Source organism: Plecotus auritus (genome assembly GCF_963455305.1).
Source record: "Plecotus auritus genome assembly, chromosome: 1".
NCBI classification, from domain to species: domain Eukaryota; kingdom Metazoa; phylum Chordata; class Mammalia; order Chiroptera; family Vespertilionidae; genus Plecotus; species Plecotus auritus.
In genome coordinates, this window is record NC_137770.1 from 160444117 (window position 1) to 160463396 (window position 19280).

Consider the following 19280-nt stretch of genomic DNA (forward strand, 5'->3'; position numbering starts at 1 on the left):
TAATAGCATCCTATTTAGTCTCCATGTGTTTGATTTTTTTTGGATTGTTTATTGTAGTTGATTTCTAGTTTTATGCCATTGTGATCTGAGAAGATGCTTGATATGGTTTTTATCTTCTTGAATTTGAAGAGACTTTGCCTGTGATCCAGTATATGGTCTATGTTTGAAAATGACCCTTGTCCACTTGAGAAGATGTGTATTGAGTGGCTTTGTTGTGAAATGCTCTGAAGTTGTCAATTAATTCCATCTGGTCTAGTGAGTAATTTAGCATTGATATTTCTTTGCTGACTTCTTGTTTAGAGGACTTGTCCAGTGTTCTTAATGGGGTATAAAAGTCCCCTACTGAAGGAGAAACCAAGGTGGCGGCATAGGTAAGCACCTAAACTGCTGCCCCGCACAACAATTTCAAAACTACAAGTAAAAGATAGAACGGACACCATCCTGAACCACAGGAAAGCTGGCTGAGCGGAAATTCTACAACTAGAAGGAAGGAGGAAAGCTTACGGAGAAGGAGCTGCAAAGAGCTGAGGTACGGAGACACGCGCGCGCAGAGAGGAAGGGCGGCAGAGTGTCTGGCTGGCTTTCTCTGGCGGGAGGGGTAAAGAATCCCCCGACTGCACTGAACCCCAGTTCCAACTCCACTGAACCTCATTTCCGGGCGAAACCCTGTGGAGCCAGGCTCATACAGGGGGAGTTTGGACTGTCAGGTAGAGAGAAAGGCACACGGAGACTCGGAGACTCAGGGGAGCCCCGGCAGCAGGGGTCTGGAGGCGCGAGTATGCACAAAGACTGATTGTGGAGGTTACCACAGGCATTCCCTAGCGGAAGGGAGTGGGAAGCCCCTGACAGCACTGAACCCCAGCTCCAACTGCACTGAACCGCAGTTCTGGGCGAGCCCCTGGGGACCCATGGTCTTACGGGGGCTATCTGGACTGTAGGGTGGAAACTCAGGAATCATGGAAGGCAGAGGTCTGGAGACTGGCACGCAAGGGCAGGGTCGACAGGAAGCCTAGACTGGCTGCCCCGCCCTGAGACTCCACCCCTTCCAAGCTGAGCACAGAGAGTTTTGCAATCTGGCAAGGCTTATCCTATAAGGCTGTCTCCAGCACTGAACTTCTCCCAGCATAGGCACAGCTGATCCTCACAGCCAACTGGCCTGCAGGTCAATTCCTCCCAGTGATACCAACAACAATCAAGACTTAACTACAACAAGGCTGTACACACAGTCCACTAAGGGGTGCACCAAGAGTGTCCACCTCAGATTAACTGGGGAGGCCGACCCACTGGGCCATATAGGAAACCTAGCACACAAAGCTACTCTACCAACTCAGGGGAGCAGTGAAAAGTGGAGAGACGAAGAAACAGATCACAAACGAAAGAAATGGAGAAAAACAAATGACTGGATATAGAATTCAAAACCACGGTTATAAGACTCTTCAAGAATATCCTACAAATGGCCGATAAATATAACAAGACCCTCGAAGATATGAAAAGGACCAGCTAGAAATTAAACATACACTGACTGAAATAAAAAATATTATACGGAGACCCAACAGCAGACTAGCGGAACGCAAGAATCAAGTCAAAGATTTGAAATACAAAGAAGCAAAAAACACTCAACTGGAAAAGCAAAAAAAAAAAAAAAAAAAAAAAAAAATTGTAAAAAGAATCCAAAATGTTGAAGATAGTGTAAGAAGCCTCTGGGACAACTTCAAGCATACCAACATCAGAATGATGGGGGTGTCATAAGAAGAGAGAGGGCAAAATACTGAAAACCTATTTGAAGAAATAATGACAGAAAACTTCCCCCACCTGGTGAAAGAAATAGACTTACAAGTCCAGGAAGCACAGAGAACCCCAAACAAAAGGAATCCAAAGAGAACACACCAAGACACATCATAATTAAAATGCCAAGAGCAAACAACAAAGAGAGAATATTAAAAGCAGCAAGAGAAAAACAGTTAGTTACCTACAAGGAACACCCATACGACTGTCAGCTGATTTCTCAACAGAAACTATGCAGGCCATACGGGAGTGGCAAGAAATATTCAAAGTGATGAATAGCAGGAACCTACAACCAAGACTACCCTACCCAGCAAAGCTATTATTCAGAATGGAAGGTCAGATAAAGAGCTTCTCAGATAAGAAAAAGCTAAAGGAGTTCATTACCACCAAACCAGTATTATATGAAATGCTGAAAGGTATTCTTTAAGGAGAGGAAGAAGAAAAAAGTAAAGATAAAAATTGTGAACAACAAATACATATCTATCAACAAGTGAACCTAAAAATCAAGTGAATTAAACATCTGAGCAACAGAATAAACTGATGAAAATAATAGAATCAGGGGCATAGAAAGGGAGTGGACTGATAATTCTCAGGGGGAAAAGGGTATGGGGGGTGCAGGAAGAGACTGGACAAAAATCGTACACCTATGGATGAGGACGGTGTGGGGGGAGGTAAGGGCAAAGAGTGGGGTGAGAACCGGGTGTAGGGGAGCTATGGGGGGGGGGGAAGGAGAAACAATTGTAATAATCTGAACAATAAAGATTCATTAAATTAAAAAAAAGTCCCCTACTATGATTGTATTACTGTCAATCTCTCCCTTGCTATTCTCCAGAAGTTTTTTTTTTTTATGTATTTGAGTGCTCCTGTATTGAGTTCATATATATTTGCCAGAGTTATTTCTTCTTGTTGGAATGCTCCCTTCAGTATTATGAAGTAGCCTTCCTTATCTCTTTTTATTTCCTTCACTTTGAGATCTAATTTGTCAGATATAAGTATTGCTACCCCAGCTTTTTTTTCATTTCCATTCACCTGAAAAAACATTTTCCATCCCTTCACCATCAGTCTGGGTGCATCTTTTTTTCTGAAGTGGGTTTCTTGTAGATAGCCGATATATGGGTCATGTTTTTTTAATCCACTCAATTGCCCTATGAGTTTTGATGGGGCATTTAATCCATTTACATTTAAACTTATTATTGATAGGTACTTGTTTGTTGCCATTTTTATTCTTTAGCCCTGTGTTCCTTCTTTGCTTCCTATTTCTTCTTTTTACAGCAGACCGTTTAGCATTTCTTGCATTGCTGGTTTGGTCGTAATGAACTCCCTTAGTCCTTTTTTGTCTCTGAAGCTCCTGATTTCACACTCAATTTTGATTGATAGCTTTGCTGGGTACAGTATTCTTGGATTCAGACCCTTCCTTTGCATGACTTTGTATATTTCATTCCATTCCTTTCTGGCCTGATGTGTTTCCGTTGAGAAATCAGTCACTATTCTGATGGGGAATCCTTTGTAGGTAACTTTCTGTCTCTCTCTGGCCGCTTTTAAGATTCTTACTTTGTCATTGGTGTTTGCCAATCTACACTAATAAAAGAGAAACATGCAAATTGACCGTACCTCTGCTATACCCACCAGCCAATCAGAGCGAGTATGCAAATTAACACAACAAAGATGGTGGCAGCCATGGAGCTGGAGCAAGCAGGAGGCATGGGTTGCCCCTGGCAATGGAGGAAGCCAAGCTTCCCACCTGCCCTGGCCAGCCCTGGCCAGCCCTGGCATCTGCTCAATGCTACAAAGTTTCAATTATAGAAGATAAATAAATCCAAGATACCTGCGTCCAGCCTGCCCTGGCCTCAACTCTAGGAGGCACTGAAAAAAAACAAAAAGGAAAAAAAACAAGGGGCTGGGAGCATGGGTCGCCGGGGGGAGCATGGCCATTCTGCAAACATCCATCAGCCCCTCACCCAGGCTGGCCAGGCACCCCTGTGGGGACCCCCACTCTTAAGTGTGTGTGCCCAGCTTGAAAACAGCCCTCAGCCCCTCCCCTAGTCTGGCCACGCCCCCCAAGCAGGGACCCTCACCCCACAGGCGCGTGGCCAACCTGCAAACCACCACAGGCCCCTTGCCCAGGCTGCTCCACACCCCAAGGGAACTCCCACCCTGATCCCAGACACCCATCAAGGCTAACCACCTGGCCCCCACCCATGCACCAGGCCTCTATCTATACTGACAAAAAGTAATATGCTCATTAGACTGGGAGACCTTCCAGGAGACCTTCTGGACATTCTTCAGGACAAAGTTATGGTGGCAGGGCAGGGGTAGAGGTGGTTAGAGGTCAAGAGGGGAGGGCAGTTGTGGGTGATCAGGCTGGTGGGGGGGCGGAGCCTTTGGGGGTAAGAAGACCAGCAGGGGGGCAGGTTGGGGGCAAGCAGGCCATCAGTGGGGGTCAGTTGGAGGTAATCAGTACAGCGGGGTGGCAGTTTGGAGTGAGCAGGCCAGCAGGGGGCAGTTGGGGTTGAGCAGGCCAGTAGGGAGGGAAGGTGGGGGCAAGCAGGGCAGTGGGGGGGCTATGGGGGGTGAAAAGGCTGGCAGGGGGACATTTGGGGGCAAGCAGGCCGGTGGCAGAAGGCAGTTGGGGGCGAGCAGGCAAGCAGGCAGAATCATTAGGGGCAATCAGGCAGGCAGGCAGGCAGGCAGATGAGCGGTTAGGAACCAGCAGTCCCAGATTGCAAGAAGGATGTCAGGCTGCTGGTTTAGGCCCAATCCATGTAAACCGGCAGTAGGACATCCTTTGAGGGGTCTCAGATTGGAGAGGTTGCAGGCCAGGCTGATGAACATCCCCTCCGCCATGCACGAATTTTGTGCACCGGGCCACTAGTTCCTAATAAGTCTTCCAAGGTCTGAGAGTGAATCAACATTTAAACAATGAGAGGAGAAATTTGCCAAGAAACTATTCAGCTAAGAATGAGCTTCCCTCAGGTACATCTGAAACTCTACAGAGCACCATCAAAGTTCAGAATATGTCATCTCTCTTCACAGTGCCGTTGACAATTTTGTTCCAGATGGCCCTCCCAATCTCTTCTTCATTTAGGTACATATAAGCCAGATCAATAAGTTGATAGTCTACATCAACTGCTCTCTCGATGACATCTGCCACCTTCCTCTTGGCAACCTAGAAGAGCATTAAAATAAAGGTCCACTTATTCAGGAGCAAATGACCAATCCCATAAGCAGAGTTAGTCCACAGAACTTATTGCTTTTCTAAGGTCTAGGAGTTAGAGGTGAGGAAGCTAACTGTTGACTTATAACATGTGATAAATGTTTAACAACTGATTAAAGAAGAGTCTTGATTTGTAGTATTTGCCAATTTCTATGGTGCAAATACTCCCTCCTGCCCCCATGGCTAATTTCAAGCTACCAATATGGGGACAAGATGCTCACAATTAAATCTTGTGAGCCCGGAGCTGGCTCCCCCATGTTGCTGCCTTTAACCCCCTGCCTCTGGGTTTATAGTCTCTTTGTGATCTATAGATTTACACAACCATTAAATTTACATTCCTAAATTAATTCACTCTATCTGAGATTATGAAGTTGATTCCAAACCAAATATCCAATGCTAAAAATTATCTATCAATGTAAAAAAGATGTAGCTTTAAGTGGAATACATTCGTGACGTAGATATGTAAACTTGGAGAAAAACTTCAAAAAACACCTGTGGTAGGACAAAAAGGTAAAAGAAAATAAACATCGTCACTCCAAAATATCTTATAATTTTTTTTGGTTACTAAATTGGTCATTAGATGATTATTTGTGCTTCATAATTTTATTATTTTTTCTTAGCTGTCTACTTTTATCCTGGCCCACCAGACTGAACTTTTTAAATTATCTGTAATTATTCCCTCTTCATTACCCTCTTCTACCTCACTCTGTAATGAAAAGATTTGGGGTGTATTTTTAAATTTTCAACTCCTGATGAGTTAACCACTCCCATGGAGATTAACTGACATGCATAGATAGAAGAGCCAAATCAAATTAAAAGCAATACTTTGTGGGTGGAGCCTCTAAATCTTCATTTCTAACACGTTCCGCAGGTACTTTATAGCTATTAAAATTGGAAAAGCACTGACTTAATGCACAAAGTAACCTAACCTGGAGAGAAAGCATCCTACCAATGAAGAAAGGGAGGCCCATCCAAATTCCCCAAATTCAAGCAGTGACTAGTCCTGGTCAGGACTCTATCTGCTGCCTCTCCATCTCCAAGGCCATTATCACTACCTTTGTAGGAGCTGAGGTGCTAAATCCCAGAAGAAGCATGAAGTCCCCTCATTGCACACATCTCCTTTCACTCTTTTGCAAAACAAACAGGTTTTATTTATTAAGAGAAATTTGGAGAGAGAAGAAAAACATACAATTGCTATTTTTAACAGTTTTAATAAGGTATAAGTCACATACCATAAAATTACCTCCTTTTAATTATACAATTCAACAACTTTTAGTATATTCATAGATTTGTTGCCACTGTACAACTTTGGATCATTTTCATCATCCCAAAGAAATTCACACTCATTAGGAACACCTTCCCGTTACTCTCTCCATCCAGCCCCCGGCAATTACTTCCTGTCTCTATCTATTTGTCTATTCTGGTAATTTTATGTAAATATATTCATACACTTTGTAGCATTTTGTGACTACCTTCTTTTACTTAGCATGTTTTTAAGGCCCAAACCTGTTGTACTTCACTTATCCGTACTTCATTCCTTTTTATGGCTAAATATTCCTTTGTATGAATATACCAAATTTTGTTTATCCATTCATGAGCTGATAAACATTTGGCTTTTTTCTACTTTTTGCCTATTATGAACAGTGCTTCTATAAACATCCATGTTCAAGTATTTATGTAGACATACATTCCAATTCTTCCAATTCATAAATGTGGGATAGCTTTCCATTTATTTGTGTCTTCAATTTTTTTCATCATCTTGTAGTTTTTAGTATGTAGGATTTCCACCTGCTTAGTTAAGTTTATTCCTAAGCAGTTTATTCTTTTGGGTACTATTATAAATGGGATTGGTTTCCTAATTCCATTTTCAGATAGTTTGCTGTCAGTGGATAAAGACACAAATTATTTTTGTATGTTGATTTTGATGCCTTTTATTTTTTTTTAAATAACATATTTTTATTGTTTAAAGTATTACATATAGTAGTACATATATCTCCTTTTTCCCCCCATTTACCTTCCCCCAGGCTCCTCTACGCACTGTTGCATGCCCTCATCCCACGCACCCCCCACAGTGTCTTGTGTCCATTGGTTATACTTATATGCATGCATACAAGTACTTTGGTTTATTTCTTTTTCTTGACTAACTGCTCTGGCTAAGACTTACATTACTATGCTGAATAGAATTAGCAAGAGTGGGCTTTCCGGTCTTGTTCCAGATCCAGATATTGTCTATGTGTCCCCCCAATTCTGCCAACATTTGCTCTATATATTTAGGTGTTCTGATGTTAGACCAGTATGTATTTACAATTATTATACCTTACTAGTTGACTGACCCTTTTATTGTTTTATAAAGCTCCTCTTTGTCTCTTAAAGTGTATTTTACCTGATATAAGTACAGTGCTCTCATTTGGTTACTATTTGCACACTTTTCCTCTCCCTTCACCTTCAGCCCATGGGTGCTCTGTGCTCTGAAATCTAATGAGAGACTCATATAGACAGCATGCAGTTAAGCCTTGGTATTGTTTAATGTTTGTTTTAATTTACTCAGTCACTCTGTCTTTTGATTGGGGAGTTTAACCTTTTACATTTAAAGTAATTATTGATAGGGAAAGTTCTATTGTGGCTAGGTTTAACAACTCCCAGCTCATGCCCCCTCGCCCCATGGCCAGCCCAGAGGCTCCTTGCAGGCCAGCATGCAGCTGCAGAAGCTCAGCAACCAGTATTTCACCCATCACCCCTACCCCCACAACCACGACATGCTGGATTTGCACTCTGCTGCAGGCCACCAGAGGAACCGGACAAACCAGCTCCTCTGAGATTGCACCTGCAAACACAGCAACATGGCAGCAGCAGCAGCATCCCCTGCTAGGGTGGCAGCAGCACCCCGGGTGGCTCCAGTGGTATCTTGGGCTGTTGTGCCAGTAGCAGCAGCAACAAGTGCACCTCTGTGGCCCTTGTCCCTGCTGCAATGCTGCTGCCCAAGTCATAGACATTGATTTCATGAACGAGGAAGTGCTTATGACCTTAGTGATAGAAATGGGTTTGGACGGCATCAAGGAGCTGTCTGAACTCTGGCTGAGGCAAAACGAATTTGATTTCATGATGGACTTTGTGTGCAAACAATGACCTAGTAGAGTAAGCTGTTGACTAGATGGAAATTCGGTGAAAAGAATCAAACCCTTCAACTTCTTTGGTGTGAATTAAAACACATTCCATTAGACACAGTATCTCACTTTTGAAACCTTGAAAGGTTTGAGAACTTGGAAACAAACTAAACTATAAACTTGTACAAGTTAGTTTAAAAAATTGCTGCCACTCCCCCCCCCACCCCCGTTTTTGTTTCCTTTTTATAGCCTTCACATTCACCTCCCTTGTGTAGTTGAAATATCTAGCTAACGTGGTCTTTTTTGTTGTTTGCTTTCATTCCTGATTTCCTCACATTCTTCAGTGCTCAACTGTTAGATGTTAATCTTGGCAAACTGCTTAGTCTTGTGGATTTTGTAGATGGTTCTAAATGACTGAACTGCATTCAAATTTATGAGTGAAAGGAAAAATCGCATTAGTTGGTTGCATGAACTTTGAAGGGCAGATGCACAAACTCTGCACACTTTTTTAACTATGCATTTGAGTACAGACTAATTTTTAAAATATGCTAAACTGGAAGGTTAAGCAGATGTGGCCCAAGCCCTTCTGGATCAGGAAAAGTCATACTGATCTCTTTCAAGTTGGCTGCCCCTCCGTCATATGTACAGACAATAGTAGGGTGTGTGGAATGTCCTCAGTGGCAAACATTTCCCAGATTTTATTTTTGAAAATGTAGACTTTTAATAACTGATTTTATCACCAGGTTAAGTCATAGAGTTACAAAGTACTTCAAATTACTGAAAGGATGTTATTGTTTAAAAAAAGATAAATCTCATTCTTACATAAATAATATCTGGCACTTCATTGGGACACTACTATTCAGAAGGCCCAGGCCGCTGTGGAATCTGTGTGGAAGGGGAGGCCTCTGGAAGGGGACACAAAGACAGTGTGAGTTTGGCCGTTATTGGCAATGCTCATAGCTGCCAGCCAGACTCCAAAGAGGGAGCCCAACTTTTTTTTTTTTTTTTTCTTTCCCTGGGACACTCTACTTGAGTTTTTGTTCAAGCAGTCAACACAATAGACTTTGAAAAAAGAAGAGCAATTAATTAACATAAGGAGGTTACTGTATTCTTTGGACTATATGCCATCAGTGTGGTTAATAAATTCTGACAGTCTCACACAACAGAAATAGGCTCCATCATTTGCTTTGCAGTGATAGGAAAGAAGATAACTGACTCTCCATTGGGCTTTTTGTTTTGTTGGACAGCATACTACTGATAAACTATAAATGATACTGTTTTATGTTATAAAAATACTAGCTTTTTCATTCATTGTGCTTATAGTTTTTCTCTGCTTAGTGAAAGTTAGGCTTAGTAAGTGATTAAAGGGAATTTTATTACAGCAGCATGTACTTATTTTATTCTAGGAGAATAAAACGCATAAAGAGTAATAGCATTTATTTTTGTTTGTAATCTATAGAATTGAGTTCTTTTGCTGATACACCCAAATGGCTCTCTGGCATCTACTTTTTCTCTTGCACATGATCCCCTAACTTTAATTTCTTTTTTCTTAAGGGGCTCATTTGGATCAACCCATGAGAATGTTGTCCATTGTCTAATAAGCAATGAGAGAAAGATCTGTGGTTACATGTCAACTTGTGCTGGTCTACAGATGAAGAGGTGAAGAGAGTAGTAAAGAAGTCAGTGGCAATCCATCTGTGTGAAGGTCAAACCGGCTTCATTGTACACCTTGAAGACTTTCTCAATGGCATTGACATAGGCAGCTGTTCTCAGGTCCAATCCCAGATTATTTTCATGGCTGTGTGCATGATTTCCCTGGCCCCAGAGCTCCATGGTGTAGGCTGAGCCAGAGTGCACAATGTCTTTCTCAGATGCCCCCGATATCCTGTCTTGGAACTCTGATGTGGGTACTACAGGAATAGTTCCACCATGCTTTCCAAATTTCCTTTTCAAACTCTCCTGAACCAACATGAGCAAGTGGTAGTTAGAATCCCTTTCATATATGAAGGTCAAACGGACATAGCTGACATGATTTTGTTTCTTCAGCCACTCAAAGTAAGATACAGTAAGCGCCCCCTCTACCCCAGCATTCAGGTAGAGATCTGGAATAACCATGATGTTCTTATCCAGGAAAATCTTATTGGCTTCTAGAGTTGTTGGCCCATTGGCACCTTCAGTGATGATATTGGCTTTGATTCTTGGTGCCCTGGACTTGGTCAGCTGCTTCTCACTGGCAGCAGGGATCAGTATGTCACAGTTGGACTCTAAGATGCTCCCTTCGTAAAGCTCTGCCTTAGGGAAATCCACGATTGATCCATGCTGCAATTTGAAGTCTTCCAGTTCCTTTGGGTCAATACCATCTGGATTCCAGAGACTCCCATCAGATTCACCAACGCCAACACATTTAGCACCAAAGTGATGCAAATTCCTCATAGAGTGAAGGCCCACATTACCAAATCCCTAACCAACAAATGTTTTCTCTCCAAGCCCTGGTGTCATTTCTCAAATGCTCATGTAAGAAGCTTCATTGATGAAGTTTTTGATTCCATGGAAAACTCCCCAGCCAGTAGCAGAAATCCATCCCTGGACTGACGGGCTTGCCAGTGACAGGCATGGGCATTAGTATCCTAGTGCCCGATGGTGCGAGCACAGGTGTCTTCAATCCAGGACATCTCTCGCTCTCCGGGTTCATGTCTGGGGCAGGCACGTCAATGCCCAGACCAATAAAGCCCTTCTTTGCCAGTTCCATGGTAAACCTCCTTGTGATCTTTCCCAACTCATCATCGGTATAGTTCTTGGGGTTGATCATAACACCAGCTTTGGCACCCCCAAATGGCACATGAACCACTGCACACTTATATGTAGTCAGAGAAGCCAAAGCTTTCACTTCATCTCCACTCACATCAGTGCTGGAACGAATACCTCCCTCCCTGGCAGAACGTGCGGTGCTGGCGGGGCTGGACCTGGTAGCCCTCAGTGACCTCCCAGGAGCCATCATGGAGCCAGATGGGGAAGGACAGGCGCAGCACATGGTTGCAGGACTTGATCCGCAGGATGCCGCTCACCCACTTGTGCTTCTGCTCCTCCCTCTCCTGGGTCTTGAGGTCCTCCACCAGCTTGTCCTCCACGATGCTGGCACGCGGTGGAAGAAGCTCTCCACCATCCTGAGAAGTCGGGTTGTGCTGGCGGTCAGCTGCTGCCTGGCTGTAGTGTCACCAGGAAGGTGGTGGGAGCCCCTGCTGCAGGGTGGCGGCTGCGGGCTGCCTGAGGGCCAGCCCGGCCCAGCAGCACAGCCCGGTCAGCTGCAACAGACCCCAGGGCTGCAGCCTGATGCCTCGCCCAGGCAGTGGGACATGGCGGGAGCTGAGGAGAAGTTCTCTGGGAGGCTGGGGACCATGGGAAGGAGGGATGGGCCTGCAAGGGCCTCCCTTTTAAGCCACAGCTTCCTGCCCTCAGGAGTGGTCCCCTCCCTGGGCACTTGCTGCCTACACAGGAACAAGGACTTCGGGCTTCTGCCAACCTTTCCTGTGAATGGCAGGGCTGGGGCCCTAGCCTTCCTAGAGCCTCGCCTCCTCCTCCTCCATGGTCTCCCAGACCTCCCTGTCGAAGGCGCATGCAGGCCAGGCTGCAGGACCACAGATTTTTATTTATTTCCCTCTTCAACATTTTTGACACTGTGCTAATAGTTATATTCAGTTTTGCAAGCTTTTTAGGAAATTTTGACAGTATTTTTGTACAAAACATTTTTTCTAAAAAGACACTTGTTAACTTATTCTATTTTAATTTGGCCAATTCTATAAAAAGTTAAGAAATTAAAAAAAAGAAAAGAAAAGAAAAGAAAACGACAAGTCTCACTTTATGGCCCAAGTTACTGTGCAAGCCCAATGGGGACCAAGCCCAGTGCCGGGCATGCGCACTTCAGTCTTGTCTGTTGCTGAGCATGCGCCTTGCTGCCAGCATTCTGGGAGGAGAAGGAAGGAGAGGCTGCCGTTTTCCTCCATCACACCCTTTCTTGCTTGTGGAGACTGAACTGGTAGGTCCAGAGAGCAGCCCTCCCAGGACTTTAATTAACATAGGAGAGGGTGAGGAGGAACCCCGGGCTTGGTAGGGGTGGGGGGTGGAGGGTTTGGGGGTTTGGGGGGAGGGGTCGGGTTCTGTGGCCTCCTGGAGGAGAAGGTCCTGAGGTCAGTGCCTTTCTCCTCTCAGGCATCATGGCCGCCAGGGCCCTGCAAGTCCTCCCGTGACCTGGACGAGGAGGGTGTTGGGCCCATGAGGAAAGGGGTCAGTGTAGAGTCTTGGGGGTATTATTTCAGGTGTCTGGGTCCTGTGGGCACCAGGGACAGGAACACAGACTCCAGAGTCCTCCTTGGGGCCCTGAGCAGGGGGTGGGGCAGGTGTGAGATGGTACCTCATTGTTGTTTTGACTTGCATCTCTTGGATGATTAGTGACTTTGAGCATATTTTCATATTCCTCTTGTCCTTCTCTATGTCCACTCTTGATACGTGTCTTTTAGGTCCTTTGCTCATTTTTTGATTGGATTGTTTATCTTCCTTTTATTAAGTTGTATGATTTTTCTGTAACTTTTGAAGATCAAACTCTTATCGGAAATATCATTGGCAAGATGTTCTCCCATATAGTGGGCTTTCTTGTTGTTTTGTTGATTGTTTCTTTTGCTGTGCAAAAGCTTTTTATTTTGATGTAGTCCCATTTGTTTATTTTCTACTCAATTACCATTGTCTTAGTAGTTGTATCAGTAAACATATTGTGAGGAGATATGTCTGCTATTTTGCTGCCTATGGATTCTTTAGGATTTTTATGACTTCCCGTCTTACATGTAAGTCTTCTATGCATTTTGAGTTTGTTTTTGTGTATGGTGTAATTTGGTGATCTAGTTTCATTTTTTTGCATGTATCTGTCCAATTTTCCCAACTCCATTTACTGAAGAGACTGTTTGGACTCCATTGTATGCTCTTGCCTCCTTGGTCAAATATTAATTGAGCATAGTGGTTTGGGTCGATATCTGGGTTCTCTACTCTATTCCATTGGTCTCTATGTCTGTTCTTTTGCCAGTACCAGGCAGTTTTTAGAACAGTGGCTTTGTAATACAGCTTGATATCTGGTATTGTGATCCCTCTAACTTTGTTCGTTCTCAGAATTGCTGCGGTTATTCCAGGGTCCTTTTTTATTCCATATAAATTTTTGGAGTGTTTGTTCTAGGTCTGTGAAATACGCTGTTGGTATTTTCGGTATTTTTATTGTTTTCAGGGAGGAAGGCTAATGGAGGGAGTCATAGAAACATCAATGATGAGAGAGAATCATTGATTGGCTGCGTCCTGCACGCCCCCTACTGAGGATTGAGCCCACAACTAGAGCATTTGCCCTTGACCAGAATCAAACCTGGGGCCCTTCGTTCTGCATGTTGATGCTCTATCCACTGAGCCAAACCAGCTAGGGCTGCCATTGGTATTTTAATGGGGATTGCGTTGAATCTATAGATTGCTTTGGGTAGTATGGACATTTTAATGATGTTGATTCTACCAATCCATGAACAGGGTATATTCTATCACTTGTTTATATCTTCCTCTATCTCTTTTTTCAATGTCCCATAGTTTTCTGAATACAGGTCTTTTACCTTCTTAGTTAAGTTTATTCTTAGGTAACTTAATTTTTTTTTTGTTTCCATGGTCAAGGATATGTTTTTTTGTTTTGTTTGTTTGTTTTTTTTTTAGAATCTCTTTCTGTGAGTTCATTATTGTTATATAAAAATGCCATAGATTTCTAGGTGTTAATTTTGAATCCTGCTATATTACTGAATTTATTTTTTAAATCTAGTAGTTTTTTTGGTGGAGTCTTTAGGGTTTTTTATATGTAATATCATGTCATCTGTGAATGACAGTTTCACATTTTCGTTTACAATTTGGATGCCATTTATTTCTTCTTGTCTGATCGCTATGGTTAGCACTTTCCAGTACTGTGTTGAACAGGAGTGGTGAAAGTGGCCATCCTTGTCTTCTTCCTATTTTTAGAGGTAATGCCACAGTCTTTTAAATGAATAAGGTAATAACAATATCCTTCATATAAATCTTTCATCAAACGTTGAAGAAAAGAAGAAACAGAAATGCAGTAAAAGGGAAGTGTCAGGAAACATGTATGATGGTGCTCATGATAACACTGACACTGATGGACAGAGTCTGCAAAGTAACAGTGAACAAACTGATATCCAGCAACCAATGATAAAATTAATTAAAACATAGTCTTCTTAATGAATAACGTAATAGCAAATCTAAATGATAAACCAAATGATAAAAGTAGTGAAAACACAATCTTCTTAATGTGTAAGGTAGTAACAACATCCTCAATATCAAACTTATATCAAAGGTTGAAGAAAAGAAGGAACAGAAAAGTAGTAAGAAGGAAGTGTCAGAAAATATGTATGATGTGGCTAATGATGACACTGACAGTGTTGGTGTGAGACAGAAAAGCAACAGTGAACAAAGTGATAAGCACCAGTTTCCTATTGTGCAGAATGAAGATTCTGATAGGTAAGCCTATAGCAGTATTTAACAGTAGGTAATTATTTTCCTATAAAACAAATTCCAATTTGAGCTAATATTCATGATTAACAAATTTTATATTTATGCTAGAGTGAATCTTGCTTTGTAATCAGAAAATGCAAATCAACAAACAATTAGATAACATTTTTTTGAACTTATAATGATAATTATTGTATTTAAAAAAGAAAACCAGTATTTAACCATTGGAGGAAAAAGCATTCTCGTGCACTACTGTAGATGAAATTGGCACATCTTTTTCAAAGGGTAATTGAGCTTCTTCCAAAATGTCGGGCCTAAATGGGCAGTCGGACATCCCTCTCACAATCCAGGACTTCTGGCTCCCAACCACTTGCCTGCCGGCCTGCCTGATTGGCTCTAACTGGTTCTGCCTGCCAGCATGATCACCCCCTAACCACTCCTTTGCCAGCCTGATCGACGCCTAACTGCTCCCCTGATGACCCAATTGCCCCTACCTGCCCACCCCTGCTAGCCTGGTTACCCCTAAACTGCCCTCCCCTGCACGCCTGGTTGCCCCTAACTGTCCTCCCCTACAGGCCTATTCCCACACTACTGCCTTCCCCTGCAGGCCTTGTCCCTCCCAACTGTCCTCCCATGCAGACCTGATCACCCCCAGCTGCCTTCCCCTGCAGACCAGGGTCCCTCCCAAGTGTCTTCCACTGCAGGCCTCATTACCCCAACTGCCCTCCCATGCAGGTCTGATAGCCCACAACTGCCCTCCCCTGCTCGCCATCTTGTGGCAACCATCTTGTGTCCACATGGGGGCGGCCATCTTGTGTGCTAGAGTGATTGTCAGTTTTCATATTACCTCATTATTATATAGGATAACAGTTCATTTCATGTTGATCACAGCTTTGATTGTGTTTAGCTACAGATTAACATTACAAGAAGAAAAAGAGAAGAGACGAAAAGCTGATCTGTTACATAAAAAAAATACGACGCAGTTAAGGAAAGAAGAAGGGCAGTCCATGAAAGCAGTTGAAATGAACCCCAACGTTGAAAACACCATAGGAACACAAGTCATGGCCCTGAAGCCTGTAAGAGAGAATGAGGTAAATTTACCTTTGGAAAAAATGTCTTATATCTAACAGTATTTTCTGAATAATTGTATCCCTTTGATTTAATGTACAGTATTACATTTAAAACAAACGCAAAATGGTATCTCATTCAAAATATGAACTGTGACATTTATGTCTAAAATTATTAATTTATTACTATCCTTGGCATGTAGTTGATGCTCTGTATAAGTTTTCTAAATGAAGAAAGGGACCATAAATTGAGTTTAAACATTCACATCAATGTTAATTTTGGCCTTTAGAAAGGTTAACATGCAGGCTAAATTGCCTTGAGACTGTGATGGAATTATTCAAATGTTCATAAACAAATTTTATTTCACAATACTGCATTTTTGCTCTATGACAAAATTGGCTATCGCTTAAGTTAAAATTTGAGGTTTTTATGAAGGCAAAAGACACTTATGCTTTAAAAGGCTGCTTTTTAACAATTTTTTAAGGAGCTGTTCTTAAGCTTTGAAATTTTTATTAATGGTATGGGATAAAAAACTAAACAAAATGTGTCCCTTGGTTGCTGAAGAGCAAAATTACACTCAGAGGCAACTTTCTCAAGAACAGAATGCCAGTATATTACAATAATTATTGTATTTAAAAAATAAAACTGGAACTATGGAATTCTGACCAAACACCCTTGCAATCCAAAGGGGCTAGAAAGAGCTCATTAGAAAGTGAAATATGAGGTAGTTTACATAGTCATGTACAAATGTGTGTATTTGTGCAGATATGTGAAATCCACTATGGTACATATTGGAACTATAGATAATTTAAATACATATCTGTGTGTGTGTGTGTATGTGTGTGTGTGTTAGGGGTGGCATTTTGGGTCCATTGGATAAAATGATATTCTTAATTCAAATCCATTTGTCTCTCCCAGTCAAGTAGTGACATTCAAAATGCCTTCATCCTAAGGGGAGGCTTTTAATATTTTTGATAGAAATTGTTGTGTTTTCCATGATCTCAAAGGGATTACTACGAACAACAGATGCTCCAGATTTTGGCATTCATTACATTTCCTTGATATATTAATAGAGAGGTTCGTTTTCATTTCCACTGGTGGTAAGGAGGAAAAGAAGAGCTGGTTCTAGGGTAATATGCTACATGTCATTCTACCTTTGAGAAAAGTAACAATTTGTTCGTAGTACTATCTCATTTTAACACAAGAGATTTTGAAGAGAATGCCATGATGTAACATATACTTAGTGACAATTTATTGTTATTCCTAGTAAAGTAATTCAGTGCATTTCTACCCATTTCGCATTTATTACACTAAACATTGTGAACAAGAAATAAAAGTTATTGCAGCAACATAATCTCATGATTTTCTAAGAAGAGCTCTATAAATTTTATCTTACCATTACTTTTTTGAAATATAAGGCATCTTTTGTGTTTCCATATTCACAGTGGAGAAGAACTGTGGATTGGGGCAAGAGCAACAACTTTTGAGTCTGGAGACCTGGAGAAAATTCAGAAGTTGCTTATGTTTTTAACCTCTTCATTCCAGATTGTGATAACTGAATGAGTTCATAGATGGGTGTACAAGAGCTTAGGAGAGTGACTAGATGAGCAGTTATTAGTAAAGTTAGTATTTATTACTGAAAGTACTAAAAAAGTAGAATATCTATGAGATAATCTTTGAAAAATATTTTAGGAAATTTAGTCTCTCCAAATAGAAGCAGGGTTAATACCCTCAATGTGAGGTAGCTATATATACAATCTATAACCTCAATTTTTAAGTGTAGTTGGAGTTATTAATCTTTTCCTTAATGTATTCTGGGTTTGTCATGATTCAGAAAAAGCCCTTTCCAATTCTGAGACTCTTAAACAGAAACTTGTGGTTTGCTTTTCACTTTAAAAAAATCCATCAACTTATATTCTATTTTTGAAATTTGCAGAATGTAGGCTTGTATAAAGTTAGAGTTTTGTGTCCAATTCTATTTATTTTTTATGAGGTATATCCACCTATTGAACCTTTTTATTGTAAACATAAAGGTTTCATTAATTTCACAGTCTATCATGATATATCATTTCAATGAGTTAGCTAAAAGTCTCCTTTGGTTTACTTAGGTTTCTGATAGTTATGAAAAGCAAAAACGTCAGTTACATGAAAATCACATGTTGAAGGATGAAATTGCCAAGCTAACACTGGAACTAGACACAGTCAAAAATCAGATGCAGGAAATGGAAAAAAAATATTTTGAGGACATTGTGATCGTCAAAGAAAAGAATGACCATCTTCAAAAGACATTAACAGAAACACTATTTCAACACAATGAGCAGCTTGAAGTTCTGAGAGCTGAGCTTACAATGTCAAGCCCTAAACTGGGGGATGAACAACAAAACAGAGGAAGACTGGAAGCAGAATGTGAGTCATATAGTTCTAGACCGGCTACTGTTACACAGGATCATGAGCATTGTCAGACTTCAAAAGGAGATCTACAAGTTGCTTTCAAGAAAGAAAAAGAAGAATGGTGTTGTTCCCAGGACAAAAAGAACTCTGATATGTCTAACCTAAAACATAACATTGAGATTCATTCTCAACAACTTTCTAAATTGGAAAGTAAATTCAATCACCTAGAAATTGAGCTTCATCACATAAGAGATACTCTTAGAGTAAGGACATTGGTTTTAGAAGATGGAGAAGGAGACCGAAGCCAAACACAGAGTCAAATGAAGGAAATTGAACATGTGCATCATAAGAAACAAGGTAAAGTGAATGAAGACACTAGAAAGCAGGAATCTTTCCAGGAGAGGCTATCTCACCTGCATAGTGAAACTATGTTGCTTCTACAGCAACTGGGTCAGGCTCACAACAAAGCTGACAGGAAAAGAAAGAGAGTCATTAAAATCCAAGATCAGTTTGCAGATACCATAAAAATATTTCAAGCCACCAGTGAAAAGAAAGGTCTTATGCTGAACGAAACATATAAGGAAATAATCAACGAATGGCATCTTTTAAAAGAAAGCATACATCACTATGAAAATGATAAAGCAGAAAGAGATGTAAGTATCCAGACCGATAAATATTTTCAAATTTCCTCAAAGAAAATTCAGAGCAATATTTGATGATGGCTACGGTTGAATCCAGGTGAATATAAAAAATGTATAGATTATAAAGCTGTTTGTTCTATTATTTTAAAAGCAGACATTGTATTCATCAAATGAACATTAGACTGAGATGTGCTTTGTTTGAGTAAAGACATTGTGTTGCCCATGAAATGTTAAGAGGTTAAATTCCAGATTGCTAATAGATGTAGATTGATAATGCTTAAGTCTTATATTGATTGAATAATAATTTTAGTATCTCTGTCACTGAATTTTAATATTGTTAGGGAGCATATAAATGGAAATGCTCTTACCTCAAATTAGTATTTTTAAATTAAGATTTAATTGAGTTATCTTGACAATTAAATTCAGATTTCCCAGATGAACTGAATTGTAGATGTTGTACCCCGTAGTACCTTTCCTTCACTGGATCCTTATACATTTAGATTGACATAAAGTTACTTTTATTGATGCTAATTTGAATTAAAT

General features: G+C 41.2%; 1 pseudogene across 1 annotated transcript; it reads right to left on the minus strand.

The window, feature by feature from the left end:
* Positions 1 to 9783: 9783 nt before the first annotated feature.
* Positions 9784 to 11266, minus strand: LOC308241484 (glutamate dehydrogenase 1, mitochondrial-like; annotated as a pseudogene). Its single transcript has one exon. The product of its transcript is annotated as a glutamate dehydrogenase 1, mitochondrial-like (transcript).
* Between the last annotated feature and the right edge of the window lie 8014 nt (positions 11267 to 19280).